Below are 27,141 nucleotides of genomic sequence, written 5' to 3'. Positions count from 1 at the left end.
GAAGTGGCTGCAGCTGGGGCCACGCCCCAAACTGAGCACCAGGGCCTTATAAGAAGCCAGAAGCCCAGTCAGTCTCTCTCCATCTATAGAAGGAGATGGGCCTGGCTGGAGGAAGCAATGCTCAGTGCCTCACAAGCCTTCTGAAGACACCTGAAATGACAAAATCTGTATTGGATACACACAGTCATTTTCTAACGATAAAAATGGGGGTGTAGCTTGTTTCCCTGAGATACACAGTGTCAAACTCACCCTGGGGTAGATTGGAGCCAGCGCCCTATAGAGGGGAAAGGCCCTGTGCCCCATTACCCTCCCAGCCAGTGCCCCCAGCCAGTAAAAACCCCCACGCGGTGGGGTCAGAAGCCGGCTGTCCGCGGGAGCTGCCTTTATCTTTGACAATCTCCCGCTTGCGTTGATGGCACCGAGATCTGCAGCCGCTGGAACCGGCTTCTGAAAGATGCTCTAGGGCCAGATTCACGCCCTGACTTCCCTTTCCTGTCTTGAAATCTCACATCTCTCCACAGCCCTCGCCCTGACACTCGCGCCTGCTAAGTCCCAGGCAAGTCTCCTCATGCACCCGGTTCTTCCCACTGGAGTCGGGATTCACTAGCCTTCCTAACCGGACATCTGCTGTTCCACTGCTCTGTTCCCAGCGCCTCACCCCAGAGGCAGACGCATCTCAGCTCCGGGTGAGCAAGCCCTGGGCAGTGTCGCTGTGTGGCTGTTCCCAGTCGCCCCGCCCCAGAGGCGGCTGCATCTCAGGTCGGGGTGAGTGATTAGCATTTGCTTCATGTACAATACGATAAGAGGTGTGAGCTGCTAGTCTTCAAATATTATTGTGTGATGGGGAAAACCAGTAATAAAGGGATAGATCTGGGATGGAGGGCAGGTAGCCAGGACTCCTGGGTTCTATTCCCGACTCTGGGAGGGGAATGGTCATAACAGTGGGGCTGGGAGCCAGGACTCCTGGGTCCATCCAGAGCTCTGGGACCAGAGTGGGGTGTAGAGGGTCTCGGAGTCAGGACTCCTTTCCTGTCCCTGGCTCCGGGAGGGGAGCAGAGCCTAGTGGGTTACAGTGGGGGGTGGAGGCAGGGAGTCAGGACTCCTGGGCTCTATCCCAACTCTGGGAGGAGAGTGAGGGTTAGCAGGGGTCAGAGCCCGGAATCCTGGGTTCTATTTCCAGCCCCACAAGCAATATGCAGCCTGCCTCTGTTGCAGGGAAGCCGTGGTTAGGGCCAGCCAGAAGGAGGGGAATTTTGCAGGATGCTGGGCTGGAGTTTCTGAGACAGCATCTCCCCCCAACCCCCTCCCGTCCGCACCCACTTCTGCTTTCACATTCCTGTGCTTGCCGCTTTCCCAGGCTCTGAGTCAGGAACCCAGGCTGCAGGGTCGGAGAGCCAGGTGCTGAGCCCCCCTCTGCACATCTAGGGGTGAGTGGAAATAGAGGAGAGGGAGCTGGATGGTCTGTGGAGACTGGGGTGCCCCTCAATCCCCACCTGAAGTCTCTTGCTATCCCAGCCCTGGGCTCCCTGCCCCCACAGCTCTGCCGATGCCCCTTAAGGCCGAGCAGGGTCCCGACCCAGGGATGGGGATGGAGGCTGGATCTCACGGGCCCTGCCCCTGCCCCTACAGCCCTGGGCAGCAGGGCCCGTCCCACCATGCTCTGGGCTGGTGCATGGGCCATGGGGGATCCAGGCTGACACCCGCTGAGCTCACTGCACCAGCACCCAGGTGGGGTGGATGAGGCAAAGGGCTGCAAAGAACCGGGTGCAGGGAGACAAAGCACAAATATGTGGATTTTAAAAGCCAAAGTCAGGATTCTGTGAGCAAATCTCACAATATTTGGCCAATTTCAGGATTTTTAAATCAAACCTCAGGATTTATCAGTGAATTTCAGGGAGGGGTTGGGGTTGTCATGTTCACATTCAATCTTGGGATTTTTTAGCGAATCCTAGAATCACAGACCCACAGGGTGAGAAGGGGGACCACAGGGGTCACCTAGTCCAACCCCTGCCAAGATGTAGGATTTGTTGGGTCTAACCCATCCCAGACAGATACTGTCCAGCCCCCTCTCGAAACCCTCCAGTGAAGGCACTTCCACCACCTCCCTGGGCATCTGCTCCATTGTCCAACTGCTCTCGTCCTGCTCTCTGGGGTGAGAGAGAACAACTTTTCTCCAGCTTCTCTATGGTAGCTTGTCCTGTACTTGAAAACTGTGATAATGTCCCCTCTCACCCCACCAATCTCTTTTCCAAACTAGTCATACCCAGTTCCTTCAGGCTGTGCCCCTAGGGCTTCCATTCCATCCCTTTGATCCCTCGCCTCTGAATCCTTTCCAATTTCTCTACATCCTTTCTATACATTGGTGACCAAAACTGGACACAGTCCTCCAGCTGAGGCATAGAGCGGTACTGTCACCTCGCCTGACTTGCATGCTCTGCCTCTGTTCATGCAACCTGACATTGCATTTGTTTGGGGGTTTTTTTGCAACAGCATCACATTGCTGACTCCTGTCGAGGTTGTGATCCGCCACAACTCCCAGCTCCTTCTCAGCAGTGCTGCTGCCAAGCCAGTTCTTCCCCATCTTGTATTTGTGCATTTGGTTTTTGTTCCCTACGTGGAGCATCTTCCGTTTGTCCTTGATGAATTTCATTGTGTCAGCTACAGCCCAATTCTCCAATTTATCAAGATTCCTCTGAATTTTAGCTCCATCTTCCAAAGCGTTGGCAACTCCTCCCAGCTTTGTGTCATCTGCAGATTTGATCAGTCTGCTCCCTAGTCCTACATCCACGTCATTGATAAAGATGTTAAACAACATGGGACCTAGAACAAATCCCTGTGGAGCCCCACTTGGGACCTCCCTCCAATCCCACATCGTTCAATTAAGAGTTACTCATTGTTTGCGGTTGTTTAACCAGTTCTGTATCCACTTAATGGTAGTTCAACCAAGTCCACATTTCTCCATAAGAACGACCAGACTGGGTCAGACCAAAGGACAATCTAGCCCAGTATCCTGTCTTCTGACAGTGGCCAATGCCAGGTGCCCCGGGGAGATGGACAGAACAGGGAATCATCAAGTGTCCCGTCCCCTGTCGCCCATTCCCAGCTTCTGGCAAAAAGACGCTATAGACACTATCTCTGTAGATCGTGGCTAATAATCCACTGATTGACCTACCCTCTATGAATTTATCCAGTTCTTTTTGAACCCTGTTATAGTTTTGGCCTTCACAACATCCTCTGGCAAAGAGTTCCACAGGTTGACTGTGTGTGAAGAAATACTTCCTTACATTTTTTTTAAACCTGCCGCCTTTTAATTTCATTGGGGAACTCCTAGTTCTTGTGTTATGGGAAGGAGTAAATAACACTCCCTTATTTACTGTCTCCACACCAGTCATGATTTTATAGACCTCTATCATATCCCCCCTTAGTCCTCTCTTTTCCAAGCTGAACAGTCCCAGTCTTAGTAATCTCTCCTTATATGGGAGTTGTTCCATCCCCTAATCATTTTTGTTGCCCTTTTCTGAACCTTTTCCAATTCCAGTTTGGGATAGGGCCACAGAACTGCACACAGTATTCAAGATGTGGGCATACCATGGATTTATATAGCGGCAATATGATATTTTCTGTCTTGTTATCTATCCCTTTCTTAAAGATTCCCAACATTCTGTTCACTTTTTTGACGGCCGCTGCACATTGAGTGGGTGTTTTCAAAGAACTATCCACAGTGACTCCAAGATCTCTTTCTTCAATGGTAACAGCACATTTTATATGTATAGTTGGGATTATGTTTTCCAATGTGCATTACTTTGCATTTATTAACAGTGAATTTCATCTGCCATTTTGTTATCCCTTTGTAGCTCTTCACAGTCTGGTTTGATCTTAACTATCTTGAGTAGTTTTGTATCACCTGCAAATTTTGCCACCTCACTGTTTACCCCTTTTTCCAGATCATTTATGAATATGTTGAACAGCACTGGTCCCAATGCAGAACACTGGTGGACACCACTATACACCTCTCTCCACTGTGAAAACTGACATTTTATTCCTACCCTTTGCTTCCTATCTTTTAACCTGTAACTGATCCAGGAAAGAATCTTCCCACTTATCCCATGACAGCTTACTCTGCTAAACAGCCTTTTGGGAGGGACCTTGTCAAAGTCTTTCTGAAAATCAAAGGACATCGACTGGATCACCCTTGTCCACTTGCTTGTTGACTCCCTCAAAAATTCTACTAGATTGGTGAGGCATGATTTCCCTTTACAAAAACCATGTTGACTCTTCCCCAACAAATTGTGTTTATCTCTGCATCTGATAATTCTGTTCTTTACTGTAGTTTCAACCAGTTTGTCCGGCACTGAAGTTAGGCTTAGTGGCCTCCAATTGCTGGGATCACCTCTGGGGCCTTTTTTAAAAATTGGTGTCACATTAGCTATCCTCCAGCCATCTGATACAGAAGCTGATTTAAATGCTAGGTTACATACCACAGTTAGTAGTTCTGCAATTTCACATTTGAGTTCCGTCAGAAGTCTTCTCCAGCTTTCTTATGAGAATGTCATGTGGGACTGTGTCAAAAGCCTTGCTGAAGTCCAGGTATGTTATGTCCACCACTTTCCCCCAGCTCCCAACCAGTTACCTCGGCAAGGAAGGAAACCAAACTGGTTTGGCAGGATTTGTTCTTGATAAATCCATGCTGGTGAGCACCCCTTCGTTCAGCCTCACAAACTGAAGGTTTTATACATAGCTCTAGTAGCTTTCCAGGTGTCGAGGTCAGGCTGACTGGTCTATAGTTCCCTGGCTCCTCCCTTTTCCCCTTTTAAAGATGCCCACTCCGTTAGCCCTTCCCCCATCTTCTGGGACCTCTCCTGGCATTGATGACTTTGCAAATATTATTGCCAGTGACTCCAAGATTTCTTCAACTAATTCCTTCAGCCCCCTCGGTTGAACAGCTTCCTGCCCCACTGATCTGAATTCATTCAAATTCATCGGACGATCTCTCACTTGTCCTTTACTTATCCTGATCTGAAGCCCTTCCCCTTTGTTGTCTGTGGTAACTGCACTGGTCGCCCGATCTCTTGGGACCATCTGGTGATTTTGAGGGTGGAAGTCACTGTGCTGCCAGGAGCCCCAGATTAGCCTCTTCCAAAGCTCAGCAGCACTGATGGTCCCCAAGGCAGATCTGTCCCTACCCCACTCAGCCTGTGCTCTCACACTTCTCACCCCCGCATCTGTCTCTAGGTCTGTCCCAGCCGGATGCCCCAGCCATGGGCAGAGCCCTGCTGCCACAGCATGATGCCGGGGAAAGGGTGCTCCTGCCTCAGGGCCCCCCCTGTAGAGCAGGGGGTCCTGCCATGCTGAGGGTCCTGATCCTCGCCCTGCTCTGGCGGGGTAAGTAAGCAGCACCTGCAGCCCCAGAGCAGGGGGAAGGGCAGAACCTGCGCTAAGCGGGGCCAGGTCTGTCCCAGGACTTGGAAGGGAGACTGGCCAGAGGGGGAGGGGAGCTCAGTGCCACAGTGCGGTGCTAGGGGGCGCTGAGCAAAAGGGACCAGAGAGGGACTCAAAGGCAGGGCCGGCTCCAGACCCCAGCGTGCCAAGCAGGCGCGTGGGGTGGCATTTTACTGGCAGGGCGGCATTTGGCTCCGGCGGACCTCCTGCAGGCATGACTGCGGGAGGTCCACCGGAGCCCCGGGACAAGCGGACCTGCCGCAGGCATGACTGCGAAGGGTCCCCTCTTCCCACGGCTCCGGTCGAGATCCCGCAGGCATGACTTCAGCGGGTGCGCTGGTCCCGCCGCTCGGACGGAGCTCCCGCAGAAATGTCTGCGGATGCTCCACTGGAGCCACGGGACCACTGGACGGTCCGCAGGCACTTCTGCCCTGGCTGCGGGACCGGGGAAGGACAATGCGAGCTGCGCGGCGCACTGCCCTGCTTGGGGCGGCGGATTTTCTAGAGCCACCCCTGCTCAAAGGGGCTGCAGGTTGGGGGTGAGGGGAACTGGCAGAGCTGTGGGGGGAGCTCAGGGTTGATCTCTGCTCTCTATGGGTCCCAGTTTGATCCCTCCCCATGCCCTGCAGGGTCCCTGTCCCTGGAGTCTGGTTATTCCCTCACGGTGCCGCAGTCAGTGTCGGTGCAGGAGGGTCTCTGTGTTCTTGTCACCTGCAACTTCATGTACCCAGACCAGTACAACAATAACAATCCCCAGGCCCATATCTACGGAACCTGGTACAAGGATAAGGCTATTTTGTGGAATGATCGACCCGTGGCCAGCAGTGACCCCAGGTTGCTGAAGTCCCAGGGCCGGTTCCGGCTGACGGGGGATCCGGCGCACGGCGACTGCTCCCTGCAAATCAGCGATGCCCGACGGACGGATGCGGGGAGATATTTCCTTAGAGTCGAGAAAGGAAAATTTAAATACAGTTACCGCTCCAATAACGATCGCACTCACCCTTTGCTCACGATCTCGGTGCCAGGTAAGAGTAGCCGCAGTCAATGCTCAGCAGTCCCCCTGAGCCAGCCAGTCCCCACCCTGGGGCCGGATCGGGGCCACGCCCCTAGAGGGGAAAGGCCCCGTGTCCCCAAGTGAGTCTCTCCCCTCTCCCCGTGTCTCAGGACTGACGGAGGAGCCAGAGATCCAGATCTCGCCAGCGCGGGGGCTGCCAGGGACGCTGCTGGTCGGGGAGCCGGTGACTGTGACCTGCACGGCCCCTGGGCGCTGCTCCGGGCCCCCTCCCCGAGTCACCTGGACGGGGCCGTTCAGCGACACAGCCCAGGACGTCTCAGCGCAGCTGGCGAATGGCACCTGGGCCCACAGCTCCGCGCTCAGCTTCACGCCCGGCCCGGGGGACCTCGGCAAAGAGCTCATCTTCAGCGTCACCTACAGGCCGCCACAGGGACCTTCCACCCACAGAACCGTCTGGCTCCACGTCGGTTGTGAGTGACCCCCCCCAGCCCCTCCACGCCGGCCCCCAGCCCCCTCTGCTGGGATCCCCCCCTGGGCTCCCCAGCCCTGCCCTCCAGCCCCTCCCCCAACTCAGCCCTGTGCTGGGATCCCCACCCCCTACCAGGCACCCTCAGCCAATTCTACTCCAGGCCCCTTCCCTCCACACCGTGCAGCCCCTTCTCCCTTGGGACCTTCACCCCTTCCTGCCCCCTTGGCTATGACTCCCCCCTTATCCACACCCACAGGTTCTTCTTGTCTGGGATCCTCTCTGCCCCCAACCTGCCCTGCCACCAGAAATCTCCTGTGCTGGGACCCACTCCCCATTCCAGTCCCCCCCCCCTTGCTGGAATTCCCCCCCTCATGCCAGCCACCCCAGTTCCCCCTGAGATCCCCCCAAGCTGTCCCACCATGTCTGCTCACCCTCCCCTTTCTGCTGTGATTGGTGGATGCTCTATATGGGGCAGAGTGTTAACAGGACCCAGGGCAACCCCCCCCCCCGTTAAATGGCCCGTGACCCTCACGTTGCAGATCCAGGGCAGAGGGAAAATCAGCAGCCACCTTTGGGAGGTGAAGGATGAAATCAGGCATCACTGTAAGGACGACCCTTGTTCCCTCAGCCGGAGGGAGATTTAGAAGGAACCCGCCCCCCAATCCCCTGCCTGTGTCTGAGCCCAGGCCCCAGCCTGACCCCGAACGTCTACACAGACCTCGGAGGAAACGTCCGTGCTGCAATCAGAGACCCGCAGCCCGAGCCCCGCGAGCCCGACCCAATGGACCCAGGCTCTGAGCCTCGGCACCGCGGGGCTTTGAGGGCAGCAGGGACGGACCCTGCCAGGCCTGGCCAGCTGGTACCAGTGTCCGGCTTTTCCGGGTGTTAGTTAGGCCCCCCTCTGGGTGCAGTCAGGGTGCAAAGTACCCAGGCCTGACCGGCTAAGCCAGAGGGCAAAATGAGAGGGCTAGGGAGAGATGAACCAAGGGGCAGGTCCGGCGCTTCCATTTAGGCGACCTAAGTGGTCGCCTAGGGCGCCAGGATTTGAAGGGGTTGGCATTTTGCGAGGAGAGCAGCAGGCAGCTCTGGTGGTCCTCCCGCAGGCATGCCTGTGGAGGGTCAGCTGGTCCCGCGGCTCCGGTGGAGCATCGCATGCATGCGGCAGGTCCACCGGAGCCGTGGGACCGGCGAGCGCCAGAGCGCCCCCCGTGGCGTGCCTAGGGTGCCAAAAACCCTGGCACCGCTCCTACTGAGGGGGGAAGGTGAAGAACCCATGACAGGGATGTCTGATGTCCCTGGTGGTGGCTGGGTCTGGGCTGGGGGTGGGAGTGGAGTTATTTAGACCCCTGGCTCTGTCCCGCCCTGGGAAGGAGACATTTGAGGAGCAGGACACCGAACACCCGGGCACCCGACAGACAGTGGCGCTGAGATGGTGACGCTCACTCCAGTATCCAGGCCAGAGCAGCCCAGCCCCTCGTTAGTGACTCTGTCAATTATGTCAAATATTAACACACAGGTTTTGGTCCCTTGGGTTTCCATTTCCCACGGTTCTGGTTCCCCGGTGCGGCCCTAACCCGGCCCCTGGGTTCCGTCGGGCACCTATTGGGTGGGTCTCAGTCGGGTCTGTCGCTTCCCTTCCCCACCCACGGGCCTTGTGTCACTTCAGGGACTTTCCCGTCCCCCAGCTGAGCTCACAGCGAGGGGCCATGTCTAGGCTCAGTGATCACTAGTGACACCCCCCACCCTGGTGCTGTCCACCCCCCTGATCCCCCCTGTCTGGTTTGTGTTACAGACCCACCCAGGCCCCCCAGCATCACCGGGACCCTCACCAGGAACGGACGCCCCGGTGAGAGGCCGCGCTGCGAGCCCCGGGAATCAGCGAGCGCCTCCTAGTCATGCTCTGCCCATGCCCAGGGCCAGGCCCCCGGCTCAGCCAGGCCAGGCTGGTCCTTTCCCAGCGGGGAGAGCCCGAGGATGCCACAGGACTCAGGGAGGGTGGTGGTGGCGAGCGGGTCCAGTTCCCTCTGCTTCCAGACCCCGGGGCTGCACTAGGGAGCGCTGGGCAGCGGGGAGGAGATGGGTTAGGGAGCGATCGCTGTGACGGAGACCTGCTGCCATGGCAACGCACCGAGATTGTGCGCCCAAGGCCCACCCCAGAGGGGCTGCATCTCAGTGCTGGGCGACACGTGCCTCTGTAACCAGCCCCCATTCCCCATCTCAGAGGTGGCTGCGTCTCGGCTCGTTAGTGAGGAATCTCTGGGGGGATGAAACCCCCCTGCTTCTCTCTTCCAGTGCCAGATGTGTGGGGATCTGAGGGCGACTTCATGTCTCTGGAGACCCAGGAGGGTGACTCCCTGAGCCTGAGCTGTGAGGCTGGGAGCAGAGCCGAGGCCACCCTGAGCTGGGCCAAGGGGAACGAGTCCCTGAGCCCTGGCCAAGGAGGGACCGGGCACCTGGCGCTCCTGAATCTCAGCCCAGGGGACACTGGGGAGTATCGGTGCTGGGCCAAGAATTCCTACGGGTCGGCCAGCCGGGCCCTGCTTGTGCACGTGCAATGTAAGGTCTAGGGGGCTCCATGATACATAGAGGAGGGTACTGGGCTGCAGGGGGTGGGCGGGGATCCATAGGGGGTGCTGGGATGTAGGGAGCAGGGCGGGGCTCAGTGGGGGGGCTCTCTCCAATCTAATATGGCACCTTATAGACTAACAGACGTTTTGCAGCATGAGCTTTCGTGGGTGAATACCCACTTCTTCGGATGCATCACCCACGAAAGCTCATGCTGCAAAACGTCTGTTAGTCTATAAGGTGCCACAGGACTCTTTGCTGCTTCTACAGAACCAGACTAACACGGCTCCCCCTCTGATACTTGACACCAATCTAATATGTTGCTGTGGGTATTTCAGCTCCAGTGAGGACTCTGCAAATCACCGTCTCCAGAGCTAACGGGAGCAACCCCCAGCTATTCCAAGGTATCGCTAGGGGGTGGAGAGTGGGTCACGGGGCCTTTCACCTCTAGGGGGTGCCAGCCCCGGTCCAGTCCCTGGGCAGGGACTGGCTGGCTCAGGGTGCGAGTGGCTCTGTGTTATTTCTATTCCCAGATCCCAGCACCAAGGTGGCGAATGGGTCACAGCTCACGGCCCGGGAGGGTGACTCCCTGTGGTTCCTCTGCTCCGTCGCCAGCAGCCCCCCCCATGGTGCTGCGCTGGGTGAGGGAGGGGCAAGCTGTCAAGGGTACCCACCCTGTGGGGGAGAATCAGCTGTGGCTGGAGCTGCCCAACGTGACGGCCGAGGACGGGGGTCTGTACGGGTGCTGGGCCCAGAATGAGGAGAGCTCTGCCCAGTGGATGTTCCAGCTGCTCGTCGAGTGTGAGTGGGGTTAACCTGCGGGAAGCTGGCCCTGGAAAGTAGCAGTGTTAATCCATGGGACTCTTTGCCACTGAGTAGTAGCAGGTGTCACAGGTGCCTGGCCCCTTTAAACGGAGACAGAGCCACCCCCCCCCCCGGCCGTGCCATAGTTAATTAGCTGCTTTGAGGGGTGCAACTGAGGCTTGAACAGAATTCTTGGCTGTCTATAAGGGCCATGAGCACCCAGGCTGAGGGCAGAGAAGCAGGTGGGTTGGTGTGAAGCAGCTGGCTGAGGACGGGGCAGATCAGCGCCCAGGGGCTGACCGAAAAGACACCCCAGGGCAGAAGAACCCACAGGAAACCCTGTCACTGGCTCCAGTGGCAGGTGGATGGGGAGCCCCGGGCTGGGAATGGCTCACAGGGGGGTCCTGCAGGTCAGCTCCTGGGCCCAGGGGGATGAGGTTGTCAGCACCCTGAACTGGACAGGGAGCGGGGATAGGGGCCCCCGGATCTTCTGCCTCGGCTCCAACCCCCATGGGAGCTACGCCACCCTGCACTTTGAACACAGCCCCCCACGGAGAGGTGAGACACTCGGACTCCTGGGTTCTGTCCCCAGCCCTGGAAGAAGAGTGGGGTCTTGGAGTTGGAGAAACGGGAGTTGGGAGCCAGGACTCCTGGGTTCTTTCCCAGCCATGCCCCATTCTCTGTGTTTTCGCAGGTGCGGAGGAGCCTGGCAAGCTGCTGGGCCTTGGGGTGGCCTGTGGGCTGGGGGTCGCCATTGGCTTCTTCCTTCTCGGGCTCTGTGTGATCAAGTGAGTCTGATGCTGCCCCCTGCTGAGATCCCCTGCCATCTCTTCTGGGCTATTCCAGCCCCTCCCCCATCCTTCCCCCAGTGAGATCGCTCCCCCAACCTGTCTCTCTCTGGCCTATCCCAGTCCCCTGCGCTCTAGACTCTCATACTGGGCTGCCACCTTCCTCCACCCCACGGAGCTATTGTAACCCCTCCCAGTCTCATGAGTCCATCCTGATCCATCTCCCCACAGGCTGCGGGGCCGGGAGCCGGCGCCCCCCAGAGCTGAGCCCAAGGAGACAGCTAATGGGAGCCAGGCTGAGCACACGGCCAATGACGCCAGCCTGATCTACAGTAACATCCTCACCATCCCCATGGTATGTACCTGGGGGGAGCAGGGGACCAAGCCTACCTGCCCTTCCCACCCCATCTCTGCTCCCCTCCATTTCTAAACTCTGTCCCCTCCCTGCCCCGCTCCTACCCCCTTAATGAATGCAGGACTATAAGCCAGGCTTTCACCAGGGCACCCAACTCCCCATGTGTGCCCAGTGCAAGAAATGCAGCCCTGCCACCAGTCTGCACTCCCCAAACTGCGTGGGATCAGCTCCTGCATGCAGAAAACACACCTCATCCCTCGGGTCTCGCTCAGAGGGGAGGATATGCAGGGAATGCATTCATGTGCATTCACAAAGTGCACGGGACTAGATTGGGGCTGGAATGCTGCCAATCTCTTGGCATCTCCTGGATGCACCAACCAGGAAAGAAATTCATTTCTGCAGCTGCCTGCTATTGTATCAGGTGCTTGTGTTCAGACCGTGTATGCAGGGTGCTCTGTGTCTGTTGCACTCTTCAGAAAATGCAATGAATGCATCAACGTAGACTTTGCAACCACAAGATACATGGGATCAAATCACGCATGCACAATGCATAAAATGCACCGAACCCCATGCATCTGGTAATGCGTGGCCGGTGCAGGGAATTTAGAGAATGCATTAACTTAACCGGTGCTGCCCCAAGATGCATGAGATCAGTGCATGCATGTACAATGTGTAAAATTCACAGAAGCCCATGTGTCTTGCTAAAGTGTGGCTGGTGCACGCAATGCATTAAATGCATTAACTTATCCAGTGCTGCCTCAAGCTGCATGGGAGCAGTTAATGCATGCCCGGTGCATGAAATCCAGTCAATACATTTATTGAACCTGTGCTGTGACAAGATGCAAGGGATGAAATCCTGCATGCATGGTGCATGAAATGCACACACCCCCATGCATCTTGCTAATTCACGGCTTGTGCAGGTGATGCAGTGAATGCATTAACCAAGCTGGTTTTGACATGGGATCGGCTCATGCGTGCAGCAAGTGTGACACACACCCAGTCCCCCACCTCTTGCAAGTGCACGCCCAATGCAGGAAATACATTTGCATGGAGGGTGGAGGAAATGAGGCCTGGGGCAGCCCATGCAATCAGCTCAGCAGGGTGGATGCAAGTCTCTGCCTGGTGTCTCTGCCTTGCTTCTCACTCAGGATCACAAGACTTCAGCCGGCAGCCGGACCAAAGGCATCCAGGATGGGGCTGCAGCAGCACAGGCCCCTCTAGGCCCCGGGGAGCCGGAGGAGTTGCACTACGCCGCCATCGACTTCTCCAACCTGCAGCACAAAGAGGGGGAGCCTCTGGAGGCCCCGGACATGGAATATTCTGAGATCCAACTGAAATAGCCCCCTCACCCCATGGGCCCAGGCTGGGCATCTCTGGCCCATCCAGAGTGGGCCCGGGGGGTGTCACAGTGAGGAGGAAAGGGGGAAGGGATCGGCCCAGGGCTGGAACTGTGACAGATTCAGGGCAGAGTCAACTAGGCCTTGGAGATGCTGGAGCGATGCATCGTGGGGAAGTATTCCAGAGTCCCCTGCAGCCGGGTCCCAAAGCCTGCCCCTTTCCAAGCCCCACTGTCCCCGGGGAAAAGACCCTCTCACCCCTCAGCCACAGAGAGTCTCTCTTCTACCCTGCCTGAGCCCTCACCCACTCGTTTCACAGATGGGCAGGGTTTTCACGCTCAGGGGCACCAACTAACAGGAGTGGAGAGAAGGGCTTGTGGCTAAGGTGCTGGCTTGGTGCTCTGGGTTCTAACCCTAATCCCTGACACATGCATCTTTCGCAACACTGACCTGTTCAAGAAGCTGCAAGCAGGGACTTTCTTCATGGACCTGAAGATCCATGTAGGGAAAGTCAAAATGCCCATTGTGATCCTGGGCATTTTGCCGACCCCTTAATGCCATGGGAAGGAGCCACTGGGAATTTCCCCTCGTCAGCTGAACAAACGTCTGTGCTCAATGGACTAGTTCCGCTCTGCTGACGTTTCCCCTGCTAAGTGTCCCTAGAGGGGAAATACCCATGTCCTATTCCCCCATGGTGGGGTCAGAAGCCGGCTGTCTATGGGAGCTGCCTGTGTCTGTGACAATCTCTCTCCTTGCATCAATGGCTGCCGAGATCTCCAGCCAGTGGATCCAGGTTGAACAAGACTTTCTGGGGCCGTGTTTCTCAAATGCAGCTTTCTTGCGGCCAGAGCCTCCTGGGTGATGACTTGGGGGGGGGGGGAACAGAGGCCCCTCCCCTGGCAGAGCAGGGGGCCAGTGAGTTCCCCACCTTCCGAAGGGTGGTGGGGTGAGGCTTCAGCCCTGGGCTGGTGATCTCCAGCTGGGGAGTTTTGGGATCCATCTCTGGGCCTGGGGTCCATCTCTGGGCTCTGTCTCCTGGCAGCCCACTGGCGAGCTCTGGCCCCGGTCCCTGGCCATGCAGTAGTAGGCTTCGGCCCCAGACTCACTCCCCCAATCACCCATGGCCCCCACCGCCTCCTCAAGCTCCACATCCATTTCCCGTATCACCCCTGATCCCCACCGCCCACTTCTTCCCTACCCATCTCCCCATCCAGGGCTTGTCCCCTGGAGCTCCGCGCTGAGTAAGTCTGCTGGGAAAAGGGATACGTGTATGTTTGTTAATATCCCTTTTCCCAGCAGACTTAGGAGCTAGCTGGGAGGCTGTGAGAAAGTCAGGGGCCGACTCTGTGGGTGATCCCAGTCTGGAACACCCATGGGAAAAAAATAGTGGGTGCTCTGCACCCACCAGCTACAGCTGTTTGGTGGCTCCGGAAGGGGTTTGGGGGATGGTGGAGAGCAGCAGCAGGCAGGGGAGGGGGCCTCAGGGGAAGGGGTTGGAGTGAGGGCAGAGCATTGGGGGCAGGAAGAGGTGAAGCGAGGGCAGGGCCTTTGGAGGGAGCAGAGAGAGGGGTGGAGTGGAGTGGGGCAGGGCCTCGGGCAGAGCTGGGGTGGAGCATTCCCCGGGGAAAAATAAAAGTCTGCGCCTATGGTGGAAAGAGATAATGACATAGAGGGATCACTTTACACAGCAGCAGACTCATTCGCCAGCATGACTAAAAAAGCAAAATTAACAGCAAAAGACGGGAACGTTCAAAGCCCCTTATCTGTGTCTCTATTCCGTACAGGTCCAGGAAAGACTAGAGAGAACTGAACATTATTTTTATTATTGAGTCTGCAAAACCCCCCTAAATAAATGAATGACAGTGATTTCGACATGGATCTGTGCATATTTCTTTGTTTTTAATAAAGTTAATTCAGTATTTTAGGAAGAATTCTCCAAGCAGCCACCAGCCAGAAAACGTGGGTTACAATCCCTGTTCTAGGGCCAGATTCACGACCTGACTTCCCCTTCCTGTCTTGAAATCTCACATCTCTCCCCAGCCCTCACCCTGACACTCGCACCCGCTCCCTTCCAGGCAGGTCTCCTCAGGCACCCAGCTCTTTCCATTGGAGTCAGGATTCACTAGCCGCCCTAACCGGGCATCTGCTGTTCCAGTGCGCTGTTCCCAGCCGCCCCGCCCCGCCCCAGAGGCAGACGCATCTTAGCTCCAGGTGAGCAACCCCTGGGCAGTGTCGCTGTGTGACTGTTGCCAGCCGCCCCACCCCAGACAGAGACGCATCTCAGCTCTGGGTAAGTGATAAGTGTTTGCAGCATGTACAATATGATGAGAGATGCAAACTGCTAGCATTAAAATATCTATTTTTGTAACTGGAGACAGCAGTAATAAAGGGTTAGAGCGGATGCAGGGGCCGGGAGTCCTGTCCCTACTGGGTTCTATCCCTGGCTCTGGGAGGAAGTGGTGTGTAGAGGAGCTCAGACTCTGGGCTCCTGGGTTTTATTTCCAGCCCCACAAGCAATATGCAGCCTGCCCCTGTTGCAGGGAAGCCGCAGGCAGTGCCAGCCAGAAGAAGGTGAGGTTGGCAGGATCATGGTGCTGAGGTTTCTGAGAAAGCATCTCCCCCCAACGGCCCCTGCCAGCGCCCACTTCTGCTTTCAGGTTCCTGTGCATGCTGCTTCCCCGAGTCACAAACCCTGAGGAACCCGGGCTGCAGGGTCTGAGAGCCGGGTGCTGAGCCCCCCTCTGCAGGTCTAGGGGTGAGTGGAAATTGGGGGGAGGGAGCTGGATGGTCTGTGGAGACTGGGCTGCCCCTCAATCCCGACCCGCAGCCCCTTGTTATCCCAGCCCTGGGCTCCCTACCCCCACAGCTCTGCTGATGCCCCTCCAGCCCGAGCAGGGTCCCGCCCCAGGGCTCCCCCACGATGGGGACCACACTGGAGGCGTCGGCTCCAGGGGCCACGTACAGCAGGGGGTTCCCCAGCTCCCATCCCTCAGCCTCCTTCCTGAGAGCATCTGAGGGCAGCAGAGGGAAGGCAGGAAATGGAAGTGCTGGGGGTTTCCCCTTCCCCATGGGGGCGGGTTTGGGGAACAGGGAGGACAGGCATTGCAGAGAGGTCAAATTTCTCCCTCATCCTCCAGTGTGGGGCACAGACCCCCTGGTGTCCCAGACACTGCACGGGGGCAGGGCAGGTCCCCAGGGATGGGGGTGGAGGTTGGGTCTCTCAGGGGCGGCCACTTCCCCTCCAGCCCTGGGCAGCAGGGCCCGTCCCACCCTGCTCTGGCAGGGGATGGTGCATGGGCCATGGGGGATCCAGGCTGAGACCTGCCCAGCTCACTGCAGTGAATGGGGGAGGGGGAGGGAGGAGTGAGAGGCACAATTCACATGTGAGGAGGGGAAAGGAGGGAACTGCAGCTGAGAGGTGAGGGGAGCATTAGTGCCCCACCCTGTCTGCAGAGGGGGGAGCCATGAGCTTTATGCAGCCCTCCCCCTCCAGGGACATTTACCCACATCCAGTTCCACTGGGTCCCTGCAGAACCAGCCCCTCACCATGCTGGGGTGACACCATCACAGGGGGTGGGAGTGTTGAGCCAATGGGCTGCAAACAACGGGGTGTTTGGAGGCAAAGCACAAATCTGTGGATTTAAAAACCCAGTCTCAGGATGTTGAAACCTTTTTCAGCCAATCACATGATTCTTAGAGGAAATCTCAGGATTTATTAGCTAATTTCGGGATTGGGGGAAGTTCCCAATGTCATGACATTCACATTAAATCTCGGGATTTTTTAGTGAATCCTGGAATCACAGACCCAAAGGGTGGGGAGGGACCGCAGGGGTCACCCAATCCAACCCCTGCCAAGATGCAGGATTTGTTGGGTCTAAAGCACCCCAGACAGATGCTGTAGATTCTCCTCTCAAACCCCTCCAGTGAAGGAGCTTCCACCACCTCCCTGGGCATTTGGTTCATTGTCCGACTGCTCTCACAGCTGGGGAGTTTTCCCTGAGATTTTACTCTGCTGTAGTTTGAACCCGTTGCCCATTGTCCTACCCTCTGGTGCGAGAGAGAACAACTTTTCTCCAGCTTCTCTATGGCAGCCTTTCAAGTATTTGAAAACCGTGATGATGTCCCCCTCCCCCAATCTCTTTTCCAAACTACCCCTGCCCAGTTCCCTCAGGCTGTGCCCCTAGGGCTTCCATTCCATCCCTTTGATCATCTTTATCCCTCGCCCCTGAATCCTTTCCAGTTTCTCTGCATCCTTTCTATACATTGGTGACCAAAACTGGACACAGTCCCCAGCTGAGCCCTAGCCAGTAGCGAGTAGAGCGGTACTGTCACCTCCCGTGACTTGCATGCTCTGCTTCTGGTAATGCAACCTGCAATTGCATTTGCTTTTTTGCAACAGCATCACATTGCTAACTCCTGTTGAGGTTGTGATCCACCACAACTCCCAGCTCCTTCTCACTAGTGCTGCCGCCAAGCCAGATCTTCCCCATCCTGTCTTTGTGCAATTCGTTTTTCTTCCCTAAGTGGAGCACCTTCCATTTGTCCTTGATGAATTTCATTGTGTCGTCTACAGCCCAGTTCTCCAATTTCTCGAGGTCCCTCTGAATTTTAGCTCCATTCTCTAAAGTGTTGGCAACTCCCTCCAGCTTTGTGTCCTCTGCAGATCTGATCAGTCTGCTCCCTAGTCCGACATCCAGTTCATTGATAAAGATGTTAAACAACGGACCCAGAATAGATCCCTGTGGAGCCCCACTTGAGACCCTCTCCAATCCCACATCGTTCCATTAACATTTACTCATTGTTTGCAGGTTTTTAACCTTTTCTGTATCCACTTAATGGTAGTCCCACCGAATCCTCATTTCTCTATAAGAACAGCCATACTGGGTCAGATCAAAGGTCCCTCTAATGCAGTGTCCTGTCTTCCAACAGTGGCCAATGCCAGGTGCCCCAGGGTGAATGAACAGAACAGCTGATCATCAAGTGATCCATCCCCTGTCACCCATTCCAGCTTCTGGCAAACAGAGGCTAAGGTCACCATCCCTGTCCATCCTGGCTAATAGCCAATGTTGGACCTGTCCTTTATGAATTTATCCAGTTCTTTTTTGAACCATATTATAGTTTTGGCCTTGAGAACATCCTCTGGCAAAAAGTTCCACAGGTTGACTGTACGTTGTGTGAAAAATATACTTCCCTTTGTTTGTTTTAAACCTCCAGCCTATTAATTCCATTTGGGGACTCCCAGTTCTTGCGGTATGCAAAGGAGTAAATAACACTTCCTTATTTACTTTCTCCACACCAGCCATGATTTTATAGGCCTCAATCTTATCCCCCCCTTAGTTGTCTGTTTCCCAAGATGAACAGCCCCAGTCTTATTAATCTCTCCTCATAAGGAAGCTGTTTCTAAAAGGGTCCATGACCCAACCCTCTTCCTGGGGCTCACTTGCTGCCCCCAGTAAAGCTCAGAGAGACTTCCGGGTTGTGCAGCACCCGTGTCTTTATTCACTTAAGGTTCTCCCACCACCAGTGTCTGTCTATATACAAGCTGTACAGGATTAGTCACCTCCTTTACAGACAGAGCCAGGCTTCAGCTAGGAGGCCTCCAGTTCCCCCCCTGACTGACTTCTCCCTGGCTGCCCCCTGCCTCCTTGCTCCCTCCCAGCCTTTATAGCCCTTGGCTTGTCAGGCCACCAGGTGTTGCTAATCCTCAGGCCGGCATCAGGCCTTTTCCATCAGCCCCAATCTGTTTCCCCTGATTGGAGCTGACTGGGCAGGGGCTAATTAGGTGCTTTTGCACCAGTACCCTGATACACTGTTCCACACCCCTAATAATTTTTGTTGCCCTTTTCTGAACCTTTTCCAATTCCAGTTTGAGATGGGGCCATCAGAACTACACGCAGTATTCAAGATGTGGGCATACCATGGATTTATATACAGGCAATATGATATTTTCTGTCTTATTATCAATCGCTTTCTTAATGATTCCCAACGTTCTGTTCCTTTTTTTGACGGCCGCTGCACACTGAGTGGGCATTTTTAGAGAACTCTCCATGGTGACTCCAAGATCTTTCTCGAGTGGTAACAGCTCATTTTATATGTATAGCTGTGATTACGTTTTCCAAAGTGCATTACTTTGCATTTATTAACAATGAATTTCACCTGCCATTTTGTTACCCAGTCACTCGGTTTTGTGAGATCCTTTGTAGCTCATCTCGGTCAGCTTTGAACTTCACTATCTTGAGTAGTTTTGTATCATCTGCAAATTTTGCCACCTCATTGTTTACCCCTTCTCCAGACCCCTTGTGAACATGAACACTGGTCTCAATACAGATCCCTGGGGGACACCACTATTCACCTCTCTCCACTGTGAAAATTGACCATTTATTCCTATCCTTTCTTTCCTGTCTTTTAACCAGTTAGTGACCAAGGAGAGGACCTTCCCACTTCTCTCATGATAGCTAACTTTGCTTAAGAGCCTTTCGAGAGGGACCTTGTTTGACATTATTGACATGAACTGTGACCGTATAGATCATTGTTGCAACCAAGATCATATAGTGGCACCAAATCTTGTAGAAAGGAGGTCACATAAGGTATCCATGAAAATGTTCGGATTTGCAGGTTATGATTACGCTCTCTGTATGCAGCTATCATTTTTGTAGTTAAAGTTATAAGTATTAGCTCTAGACTGTCTGTATTTCAAACTTGTGCCATGCTTCTGGGTGACACCCCAGACAATGTGGCATCAGCACAGCCTAGCCTGCTTGATGGCCCATTAAGGACCATCAGCTATACAACTGACCCACCGAGAGAAGGCAGAGACACCTGGTGACTCAGGAAGGCAGGGACATGCCTAGGGACAGAACTCTAAGGTTTTCCATGCCATGTGCTGGGTGGTTTGTGGTTGGAACAAAGAAAGCACAAGCCACATGGCAAGAGACTATAAAAGGCTGCTGCATCTCCTCCATTTTGTCTTCACTCCTGCTTCTGATCTCTGGAGGAACCTTGCTACAAACTGAAGCTTTGAACAAAGGACTGAATGACCCATCCCAGCTGTGGATGGACTCTGGAGACTTGATTTAAACCTGCAGTTTATTCCATCATTGCTACAAGCCTGAACCAAGAACTTTGCCATTACTGTATGTAATTTATTCCATTTAACCACTGCTACCTCTCATCTGTATTTCTTTCTTTTTATGAATAAACCTTTAGATTTTAGATTCTAAGGGATTGGCAACAGCGTGATTTGTGGGTAAGATCTGACTTGTGCATTGACCTGGGCCTGGGGCTTGGTTCTTTGGGATCAGAAGAAACTTTTTCTTTTACCAGGGTATTGGTTTTCATAACCATTCCTCCCCATAACAAGTGTCACTGGCAATGATACTGGGAAACTGGAGTGTCGAAGGGAATTGCTTGTATGACTTATGGTTAGCCAGTGGGGTGAGACCAAAGTCCCCTCCCTTTGGCTGGTTCAGTGTGCCTTAATGGTAAAGAAAACCCAGCCCCTGGGCTGTAAGTGCCCTCTTCTAAGCAATTTGTCCTGTATTGATACTGTCAGTTGTGTCCCGCCAGAGGCCACATCGTGAAACATTGTGAAAGGCTTTCTGAAAACTCTTGTCCACATGCTTTTGATTCCCTCATAAAATTCTAGTAGGTTGGTGAGGTATGATTTCCCTTTACAAAAACTATGTTGCCTCTTCCCAAGCAAATTGTGTTCATCTCTTCATCTGATCATTCTGTTCTTTACTGTAATTTCAAACAGTTTTCCCAGCCCTGAAATTACACTCAGTGGTCTCTAATTGCTGGCAGCACCTCTGGAGCCATTTTTAAAAATTGGTATCACATTAGCTATCCTCTATCATCTGGTACAGAAACTGATTTAAATGATAAGTTACATACCACAGTTAGTAGTTCTGCAATTTCACATTTGAGTTCCTTCAGAAGTCTTCTCCAGCTTCCTTATGAGAATGTCATGTGGGACTGTGTCAAAACCCTTGCTGAAGTCCAGGTATGTTATGTCCACTGCTTTCCCCCTGGCATCAACCACTTACCTTGTCAAAGAAAGAAATCAAGCTGGTTTGGCAGAATTTCTTTTTGGTAAATCCATGCTGGTGATCACCCCTTCGACCTCACAAATTGAAAATTTTATACATTGTTCTAGTAGCTTTCCAGGTGTCAAGGTCAGGCTGACTGGTCTATGTTCCCTGGCTCCTCCTTTTTCCCCTTTTAAAGATGGCCCCTCTGTTAGCCCTTCCCCCGTCTTCTGGGACCTCTCCTGGCATCCATGAGTTTGCAAATATTATTGCCAGTGGCTCCAAGATTTCTTCAATTCCTTCAGCCCCCTGGGTTGAACAGCTTCCTGCCCCACTGATCTGAATTCATTCAAATGGGTCAGAACATCTCTGGCGAGTTCTTTTCTTACCCCGATCTGCAGCCCTTCCCTTTTGTTGTCCGTGGTACCTTCGCTGGTCACCCGCTCACATGTTGTTTTTTTCTGGGAAGACTGAAGCAAAGCAGGCACTGAGCAGCGCTGCCTTCCCACCATCTTCTGTCACCAGCTCAGGATTTTCTGGCCGATCTCATGATTTTTAGAGAAAATCTCAGTTTTTTTCACCAATTCAAGGATTTTTTTAGACCACGATCTCTCGGGACAGTCTTGTGATCTGGGGGGTCACTGCACTGCCAGAAGCCACAGATCAGCCCCCTGCAGAGCCCAGCAGCACTGATGGTCCCCCAGGCAGATCTGCACCCCCCAAACAGCCTCTGCTCTCACACTTCCCACTCCCATTTCCTTTTAGGTCTGTCCCAGCCGGATGCCCCAGCCATGGGCAGATCCCTGCCACCACAGCAGGACACCAGGGAAAAGGAGCTCCCAGTACAGAACCCACCCTGGAGAGCAGGGGGTCCTGCCACACTGAAGGTCCTGATCCTCACCCTGCTCTGGAGGGGTAAGTAAGCAGCACCTGCAGCCCCAGGGCAGGGGGAAGGGCAGACCCTGCGCTAAGTGGGGCCAGGTCTGTCCCAGGACTTGGAAGGGAGACAGGCCAGAGGGGGAGGGGAGCTCAGTGCCCCAGTGTGGGCCTAGGGGGCACTGAGTGACAGGAAGTGGGGGCAGGAGGCTTGAAATAGGGACGGATGGAAATAAACACAGTGAGTTTTGGTCAGGGACCCAGGGCTGGGCTCGCAGGGGGCTACAGGTCGAAAGTGAGGGGCACTGGCAGAGCTGTGGGGGGAGCTCAGGGTTGGTCTCTGCTCTCTATGGGTCCCACTTCGATCCCTCCCCATCTCCTGCAGGGTCCCTGGCCCAACAGCCCGGATTTACTCTGACGGTGCCACAGTCGGTGTCGGTGCAGGAGGGTCTCTGTGTTCTCGTCCCCTGCACCATCACGTACCCAGCCTCCTACGACACTAAGAATTCCTCAGCCCAGCTCTACAGATACTGGTACAAGGATCAGGCCCAGGTGAGCCGGTATCCGCCTGTGGCCAGCAGTGACCCCCTCCGGGGGGTGTCGCAGGAGACTCAGGGCCGGTTCCAGCTGGCGGAGAATCCAGGGCGCGGCGACTGCTCCCTGCAAATCAGCGATGCCCAGAGGACGGATGCGGGGAGATATTTCCTTAGAGTCGAGGGAGTCTTTAGCATCAATTACCGCTCCACTACCAATGGCAGTGACCTTAGGCTCACAATTTCTGTGACAGGTAAGTCACCGCTGATCGGCCCCCCTGAGCCAGCCAGTCGCCGCCCTGGGGCCGGATCGGGGCCGCACCCCTAGAGGGGAAAGGCCCCGTGTCCCCGAGTGATTCTCTCCCCTCTCCCCGTGTCTCAGGGCTGATGGAGGAGCCAGAGATCCAGATCTCGCCGGCGCGGGGGCTGCCAGGGACGCTGCTGGCCGGGGAGCCGGTGACTGTGACCTGCACGGCCCCTGGGCGCTGCTCCGGGCCCCCTCCCCGAGTCACCTGGACGGGGCCGTTCAGCGAAACAGCCCGGGACGTCTCAGCCCAACTGACGAACGGCACCTGGGCCCACAGCTCTGTGCTCAACTTCAGGCCCGGCCCGGGGGACCACGGCAAAGAGCTCGTCTGCTCCGTCACCTACAGACCACCACGGGGACCTTCCACCCACAGAACTGTCCCGCTCCACGTCGGCTGTGAGTGACCCCCCAAGCCCCTCCACACCGGCCCTCAGCCCCCTCTGCTGGGATCCGACCCCCCGGGCTTCCAGCCCTGCCCTCCAGCCCCTCCCCCAACTCAGCCCTGTGCTGGGATCCCCACCCCCCACCAGCCACCCTCAGCCAATTCTACTCCAGATCCCTTCACCCCACACTGTGCAGCCCCTTCTCCCTTGGGATCTTTACCCCTTCCTGCCCCCCTTGGCTATGGGTCCCCCCTCCCCTCCACCCCCCTAGGTCCTTCTTTTCTGGGATCATCTCTACCCCCAACCTGCCCTGCCCCCAGAATCCTCCTGTGCTGGGATACACACCCCTACTCCAGTTCCCCTGAGATCCCCGTGTCTCCTCCCCCCATCCTCTTTCTGCTGGTATCGGTGGATGCTCTATATGGGGCAGAGTGTTAACGGGACCCTGTCACTGTCCAGCACTAAACACGCTCCAGGCTCAGTGCCCAGAGACCTCGGCCTGCCCTGACCCAGGGCAAACCCCCATTAAACAGCCTGTGACCCTCGCGCTGCAGATCCAGGGCAGAGGGGAAATCAGCAGCCGCCTTTGTGAGGAGAAGGATCAAATCAGGCATCACTGTAAGGACAGCCCTTGTTCCCTCAGCCAGAGGGAGATTTAGAAGGAACCCGCCCCCCAGTCCCCTGCCCGTGTCTGAGCCCAGGCCCCAGACCGACCCCGAACATCTACACAGACCTCAGAGGAAATGTCCGCGCTGGAATCAAAGACCCGCAGCCCAAGCCCCATGAGCCCGACCCAACGGACCCAGGCTCTGAGCCTCGGCGCCGCGGGGCTTTGAGGGCAGCATGGACGGACCCTGGCAGGCCTGGCCAGCCAGTATCAGCATCCGGCTTTCAGACACCCCTCTGGGTGCAGCTGGGCTGCAAGATACCCAGGCCTGGCCGGCCAAGCCCGGGGGCAAAAGGAGAGGGCTGGGGAAAGACGAACCGAGGAGGGGAGTCAAAGGACCCCCAAGGGGGATATCTGACATCCCTGGTGGTGGCAGGGTCTGGGGTGGGGGTTGGAGTTGGGTAATTTAGACCCCTGGCTCTGTCCTGCCCTGGGGAGGGCTGGTTTGGGGAGCAGGACGCTGAATGCCCAGGCGCCCGGTAGATGGTGGCGCTGGTGACGCTCACTCCAGTACCCAGGCTGAAGCAGCCCGGCCCCTCGTTAGTGACTCTGCCAATTAGGCCAATTTTTGACTCACCGGATTTGGTCCATTGGGTTTCTATTTCTCAGGGTTCTGGTTCCCCGGCGCGGCCCTAACCCAGCCTCTGGGTTCCGTCGGGCGCCTCTTGGGTGGGGCTCAGTGGGGTCTGTCGCTTCCCTTCCCCCCCACAGGCCTTGTGTCACTTCAGGGACTTTCCCGTCCCCCAGCTGAGCTCACAGCGAGGGGCCATGTCTAGGCTCAGAGATCACTGGCGACACCCCCCCGCCCCCCGGTGCTGTCCAGCTCCCCTGATCCCCCCTGTGTGGTTTATGTTACAGACCCTCCCGGGCCCCCCAATATCACCGGGACCCTGACCAGGAACGGACGCCCCGGTGAGAGGCCGCGCTGCGAGCCCTGGGAATCAGCGAGCGCCTCCTAGTCACGCTCTGCCCGCGCTCAGGGCCAGGCACCAGGCTCAGCCGGGCCAGGCTGGTCCATGCCCGGAGGGGAGAGCCCGAGGGAGCTGCTGGGCTGTAGGGAGGGTGGTGGGTTGAGAGGGCCCAGTTCTCTCTGTCTCCAGACCTGGGATGGCACTAGGGTGTGCTGGGCAGCGGGGAGGAGATGGGTCAGGGAGCGATCGCTGTGACGGAGACCTGCTGCCATGGCAAGGCACTGAGATTGTGCACCCACCCCAAAGGGGCGTTGTCTCCATGCTGGGTGATGGGTCCCTGTATAAACAGCCCCCATGTCCAACCCTAGTGGTGGCTGCGTCTTAGCTCCTTAGTGGGGGATCTCTGGGGGGACCACACCCGCCTGCTCGTCTCTTCCAGTGCCAGATGTGTGGGGAGCTGAGGGCGACGTCATGTCTCTGGAGACCCAGGAGGGCGACTCCCTGAGCCTGAGCTGTGAGGCTGGGAGCAGAACTGACGCCAACCTGAGCTGGGCCAAGGGGAACGAGTCCCTGAGCCCCGGCCAGGGAGGGGCCGGGCACCTGGAGCTGCTGAATCTCAGCAGAGGGGACGCTGGGGAGTATCGGTGCTGGGCGAAGAATCCCTTTGGGTCGGCCAGCCGGGCCCTGCATGTGCACGTGCAGAGTAAGGCTCTAGGGGGCGCCATGGCAGACGGAGGGTACTCAGTGAGTGCACTGGGCTGCAGGGAACAGGGTGGGCTGGGATCCACGGGGGGTGGTGGGCTGCGGGGAGGGGTGGAGGTTCATTGGGGGGTGCTGGGCTGCGGATCAGGGGGTCAGTGGGGGGCTCTCTCCAATCTAATACGTTGCCATGGGTATTTCAGCTCTAGAGAGGACTCTGCAAATCACCGTCTCCAGAGCTAACAGGAGCGACCCCCAGCTATTCCAAGGTATCGCTAGGGGGTGGGGAGTGGGGCACGGGGACTTTCCCCTCTAGGGGACGCCGGCCCCGATCCAGCCCCCGGGCAGGGACTGGCTGGTTCAGGGTGCGAGTGGCTCTGTGTCATTTCTATTCCCAGATCCCAGCACCCTGGTGGCGAATGGGTCACAGCTCACAGCCCGGGAGGGCGACTCCCTGCGGTTCCTCTGCTCCGTCGCCAGCAGCCCCCCCGCTGCACTGGGCTGGGTGAGGGGGGGCCGAGCCGTCAAGGGTGCCCGCCCCACGGGGGAGAATCAGCTGCGGCTGGAGCTCCCCAGCGTGATGGCCGAGGACGGGGGGCTGTACGGGTGCTGGGCCCAGAACAAGATGAGCTCTGCCGAGGGGACGTTCCAGCTGCTTGTTGAGTGTGAGTGGAGTTAACCTGTGACACCCCCTGACACTGGGTGCAAGTGGGGTTAACCCGTGGGACTCCCTGCCCCAGGACACTGACACTGGAGAGCAGCAGTGTTAATCCGTGGGACTCCTCACCACTGAGTGCTAGCAGGTGTCACAGGTGCCTGGCCCCTTTAAACAGAGACAGAGCCAACTCCCCCTTCCCCCCCCCCCGCCATCTGTGCCATAGTTAATTAGCTGCTTCAGGGTCAGCCCCAAGCTGAGGCTTGAACGGACTCCTGGGCTGTCTACAAGGGCTGTGAGCACCCAGGCCAAGAGTAAAGAAGCAGGTGAAGTGCAGCTGGCCAAGGATGGGGCCAGATCAGTTCCCAGGGGCCGGCCGAAGACACGTACCAGGGCAGAAGAACCCGTGGGACTCCCTTCCTCTGGATATTTGAATGTTAATCTATGGGACTCCCTGCCCCTGGGTATTAGTAGGGTTAACCCACAGGATTCCCTGTCACTGGGTTTTTCTCTCTGACTATTAATTTGTTGCTGTGTCTCCTGCTCTCCCCAGACAGCCCCAGGCTGGGGACCAAGCTGAACTTGTCCTGGCAGCGCCAGGGGCCAAACTTCAGCTGCAGCTGCTCCCTGTGCTCCCACACGCTACCCCAGCTCCAGTGGCAGGTGGATGGGGAGCCCCTGGCTGGGAACAGCTTATGTGGGGCCCTGCAGGTCAGCTCGGGGTCCCAGGGAGATGAGGCCGTCAGCACCCTGAGCTGGATGGGGAGGGGGGACGGGGGCCACCACATCTTTTGCCTCAGTTCCAACCCCCATGGGTTCCATATTCTACTGCTCAGCCCACCGGGAACAAGTGAGAGTCCTACCCCTCTCGGGGGCACAGGCTTTGACCCAACCCCAGGGTGGGGGCTGGCTGGTTCGGGCAGAGGTTGCAGGGATCTATCCCTGACTCTCGGCTTCTTCCAGCTCCCACAGGTGGCCTCACTCGGGCGTTTATCGAAATCAGCTGCAAACTCGTCTTCGCGGCGACTGGATTCTTCCTGGCCTATTACCTCACCCTGCTCTATTACAGACGGTAAGTCAGCTACCGACCCGCCTACTGACCTCCCCAGGCACCCATCTACCCCCCTACCCATATACCTACCCACCAATCTACCCACCTACCTACCGTCTATCCACCCACCCACCCAACTCTGTACCTACCCACCCATCTATGCATCTATTCATCCCCATACACCCACCTGTCTCTCTGTCATGACTTCCAGCCACTTACATACCCCAGAATCTCTCTCTCTCTCTCTCAGGACACCCTGC

The 27,141-nt window shown here is 56.2% G+C and overlaps 2 protein-coding genes across 3 annotated transcripts in view; both read left to right on the top strand.

Moving 5' to 3' along the window:
* LOC120390571 (hemicentin-2-like) overlaps window positions 1-27,141 on the top strand; it is a 281,097-nt gene that overhangs the window by 17,174 nt on the left and 236,782 nt on the right. The window lies entirely within an intron of this gene.
* LOC120390225 (myeloid cell surface antigen CD33-like) overlaps window positions 1-27,141 on the top strand; it is a 122,648-nt gene that overhangs the window by 34,071 nt on the left and 61,436 nt on the right. The gene's annotated exons all lie outside the window — the stretch shown is intronic.

Source organism: Mauremys reevesii, linkage group 24 (assembly GCF_016161935.1).
Source record: "Mauremys reevesii isolate NIE-2019 linkage group 24, ASM1616193v1, whole genome shotgun sequence".
In the NCBI taxonomy this organism is placed as follows: Eukaryota; Metazoa; Chordata; order Testudines; family Geoemydidae; genus Mauremys; species Mauremys reevesii.
Note: the sequence above shows the minus strand (reverse complement) of the source record. Positions and strands in the feature narration are given on the sequence as shown.